Here is a 4,815-nt window from a genome sequence, read left to right as displayed (position 1 = left end):
GGGGACACCAGTGTAAAATTAAATATACAAAATATTCTTTATAACAAATAAAATACCTTACGATTATATTCATTAAAGTGCAACGTACTAACAAATTTAAGTATGACTTGAACTTGAATTCAAATTGTCATTAAAACAGAGCACAATGGATGTAAAATAGAACTATATTTCATAAGCGCACGTTATTACAATCGTATATTGTGAAAAGTCTCGGCGCGCAGTCAGACATATCAGGAGGGGGTAACCCTACCCTATTTTAGGGAAGGGTACCCTATTCTATTGAATTCGTTGCAGTCAATGCTGTCTGGCCCGAAAAAGTGCCCATATTGGGTCTTTTTTTAAAGTGGAGGGTATACTCAAGATTTCAACAAGCTATAGCATCTATATATTAACCCCCCCCCCCCCCTCCTCCGTTCCAATTCGATAATTTACAAATGAATAAATAAGAAAGGAGATTTTTTTTATTATTATTAAAGTGTGAAGAAAAAAAACATAGACAGCTGATTCAGTTTGGAATATTGTAGCCCCTCCTGGCCAAAATATAATGTAAGGCCTTATGAAAATGGGAATTGTGCAAGTAATGTCTTGTTCTCTACGGGGTTCTCTACCTTCGATGGGATCCTGTATATCTAGCAACATTATGAATTGAAAATAGTACGGGTGCAAGAGTGGCCGCTATACTTATGCAATGGGGGAGTGGTTAGTCTGACTTTTAGAACTAGGGCAAACTTCTAGGACTATACTCTCACACTTCTTCCTCAAGTTCACCATAACTAAGTTCATTCAGTGGCGGATCTAGGGGGGGGGGGTACAGGGGGCCCCAGGCCAAAAAAAAAACACAAAACAAATTAGTGCTCACTATCCCCCCCACCCCAAAATAAAAATTAGTGCTGACTAACCCCCCCCCCCCCCCCCCCCCCCCCCCCCCCCCCCCCCCCCCCCCCACTGAGCGAATTTTCGGCCGGCGCGATTTTCAAATTTGGGGGAGCACAAAACCTCGACCTCACCTCCAGAGGTGGACTTACATGTAATGTTTATACCATGGTAAAAAAAAACACCAAAATATCACGTACGCTCCTGGTGGAGGTGGTAGTGTTGGTGGTGGCGTTGGTGCAGTGGTGGTAATGTGGTGGCGGTGGTGTGGTGGTGGCGGTGGTGTTGGCGGTAGTGGTGGTGGTGGCGGCCACGGTGGTAGTAGTGGTGGTGGTAGGATGGTGGTGGTAGTGGTGTTGGTAGTGGTGGAGGTGGTGTGGTGGTGGTGGTGGTGGTGGTGGCGGCGGTAGTGGTGGTGGTGTTGGTGGTGGTAAGATGGTGGTGGTAGTGGTGTTGGTAGTGGTGGTGGTGATGGTGGTGTTGGTGGTGGTGGTGGTGGTGATGTTAGTGGTGGTGATGGATATGAAGATGAACTTACGCTCAATAATATTTAACGAGCTTCCTCTCGCCACACCTTTTCATAGCAGACTTAAAGGGCCCATGACATCGAAATACAAGCGTATTCATGTTGGTGTGCAGTCCTGTTTACATCTCATATTTTGATATGTAAACTTCTGAATTTGTTTCATAGATTTTTAAATATTTTTTGAAATATTTGTTTTCAAACTTGCTAAGCTCCACCCCAAAAACCTCCAGATATCATCCCCTTTGTGACATCATCTGTCCAATGAGCTAATTTGAGAAAGTAGCTTTGCCAAAGTTGACCACCACAATACCACAAACAATAACAACATATAAGTTGTCAGACATGTCAGAATAAACTAATATTCTAGAATAGACAATGGTATGTAATTTCCCCCAGCTTAGCACACGTTCATAATAGAATTGCATGCTTCCATATTATGTACAATACATCATCATTGCCTTTGTCTTCCTGGTGATGCTACAGCATGTCTGACATAGCAACTCGTATGTTACTATTGTATTACGTATTGTAACAGGTGATCAACTTTAGCAAAGTTACATGCCACTTTCTCAAGTTAGCTCATTGATGACTGACAGATGATGACACAAGGGGAATGAGATCTGGAGAGTTTTGGGGTGGAGCTTAGCAAGTTTGAAGAAAAAAATATTTTCAAAAAATATTTAAAAATCTATGAAACAAATTCAGAAGTTTATATATCAAAATATGAGATGTATGCAGGACTGCACACTAACAGGAATACACTTGTATTTCGATGTCATGGGCCCTTTAGTCCATTATCTTCCTCTCCTTTCTCCCCCATCCCCCCCCCCCTCAATCTCTCTCTCTCTCTCTCTCTCTTTCAGTTGACGTACAAGTTTTCTTTTGATCTTTGATTCTTCTTTGCTAGTTCTATTTTACAAGAAAACTTCTTGTACTAAGGGTAGAGTTTAAAGGAGATAAAATGTCATCAACTCATCAGCAACAACCATACTTCTCACGACATAATTGTGTTCTCCTTCTTGTGTTGTTGTTGTTCTTCTTCTTCTTCTTCTTCTTCTTCTTCTTCTTCTTCTTCATCTTCTTCTTCTTCTTCTTCTGTTTCTTCTCCTTCTCATTTTTCTTCGTCTACTTTAATTTTCATTTTCCTTCGGTTTTGCTAACACTGCGTTGTACATTTATTTATATAATATATTGTTTACAAACAAAATATTCATTCGTTAAATTACATTGTAAATTGATTTATTCGATATATTTGTTTCCAAACAGAATATTGATTTGTTACATTGCATTGTAAATTGATTTAAATGTTTATAAACAGAATATTGATGTACAATTGTACATCAATGAAATTTAATAAATACAAAGTCATGTTAGATTCTCCTCTCTTCCTCCCTCTCTCTCTCTCTCTCTCTCTCTCTCTCTCTTCTCTCTCTCCCTTTCTCTCGGACTTTCTTCAATCTTTTTCCCTCTGATTTTTTTTTCCAGCTCAGACCGTTTCTCAAATCTCCTATATGCTCTTCTATACCCGGCCCTCATTCACTCTCACTCTCCCTTCTCACACGATATATGTTCCGTGGACCCGGGGGTACGCGCGCCATTTGCCCAACAATTCCGAAGAAATAATTATCAGCGATTTAAACATAATATGTTTAAATCGCTGATAAACATTTATGCTTTCTTTTTTAATTAACTAAATTAATCTGAGAAACATCGTCGATATAAATTTTTTTTTTCTTCCCGGAATTATTAGGCAAAAATGCCCCTGCATGGAAGAAATCACCTTAAAGTGGCATAATTGTATCTGGCCGAAATGTTTCCTAAATGAAAATGAGTAGATAGAAAAATATCCCAACTACTTTCGAGAAATTAACTCAATAGCCTAGATGATGACAAGGTAAAATACGTAATCCAAACATGATTCTATATAAGCCAGTTTACGGTTGCAGTCTGAGCATGAGCAGGATAAAGGTCATTTGTACCAAAAAGGTAAAACCCACAGAGATGAATACTAGATATGCGCTCATGAAAGTTAAGTAACATTATTCATTTATGCACAAACGGTACATTCTAAGATACGCAGGTGGAATTATTCTTTTCAAGAGGGCAAACAAAAGGTATTCATGAAGCACATCTAGGACTTTGGCAGTTATTATTCTAAGATGCTCAAAGTGGCACTTCTCCATGTGTAAAAGATCTGTGGATATTTGGGGTCATAAACTCCCTTATTGTATAGAAACCATGTTCGGGTTACGTATTTTACCTTTTCAAGCAATGTTCGCTCATTTCAAAAGGTGATGTTTACCAACATAAAGCAATTTTCACCAGCGAAAATTGCTTTATGTTGATTTTTCGAAGTAGTTGCGTCACATTTTTTAAACAACAAGAAAAACAACAATACCATAACCTCATAACAAATCGTGTAATTGGGAAAGCGGATATATTTTTATAATGATGATATTCATGATCAATTTTTCAAGAGAAAATTGGTAGGATAAAATGAAATTGGGTATGTATGTACCGCCCCCCCCCCCTATTCCGGGGTCGGAGAAACCGCGTGCGTGTTCCCAAAATGTCCGGTAAAGGGGGACTTTTCACGCACCAAAGTCCGGCTCGTAGCTGTACACAAAAATCCAGCCCGTATAGACTTTACACGGACTTAGGGGGTGTTTTCAGAATGAGGGAACATTATACGCGTACCCTAAATATAACACTGAGTGGGGGGGGGGGGGGGGGGGGGATCAGGGTTGAGTGTTCAAGATAATAAGGGGGGATCAGAAACGGATCATTAAAAAATGGGGGTTGTGACAGGGTAAGGGGGGGGGGGGGGGGGGAGGGATATCCTCTTCATCATTAGTATGGTGGATTATACAGTGGTGCAATGTTGTTCCAGACATTCATTAGGCACCGGCATTACGAGGCGGGGGGGGGGGGGGGCATCGATCTTTTATGATAGATGAAATGTGAATGAACAAGTCCATTTTTTCAGGGGTAGGTATGGGAAGTTTTTTTTTCATTTTCATTTTCCACTCCCCCCCCCCCCTAATCTCTGTTTTTCCTATTTATTTGTCTCCCGGCCTCATACCTTTCGAGAAGGGGGAGGGGTGCCCCCGTGCCCCTGTGCTCACCTGAGACCTAGAGCGAGATTGTGTATCATGCTGGCGGTTGCCCACAGGTGCGGATCCAGGGGGCAGGGGGCCTTGCGCCCCCCACCCCCCCCCCCCCCCCCCCCCGCCAAAAAGAGAGAGAGAGAGAGAAGGAAAAGAAGGGAAAGGGAAAGAGGAGAGAAAGGGAAAGAAAGAAGAGGAAGCAGAAAAGAATAGGGAGGATACGAGCAGTGATATGCAGATGGGTAATGGAAATGCTTTTTACTATAGTGAGAAAGTGGTTGTTGTTTTTGGCTTTGCTCACAGTGCTAA

This window comes from Strongylocentrotus purpuratus, unplaced genomic scaffold (assembly GCF_000002235.5).
Source record: "Strongylocentrotus purpuratus isolate Spur 01 unplaced genomic scaffold, Spur_5.0 spur5_scaffold_2, whole genome shotgun sequence".
NCBI lineage: Eukaryota > Metazoa > Echinodermata > Echinoidea > Camarodonta > Strongylocentrotidae > Strongylocentrotus > Strongylocentrotus purpuratus.
Note: the sequence above shows the minus strand (reverse complement) of the source record.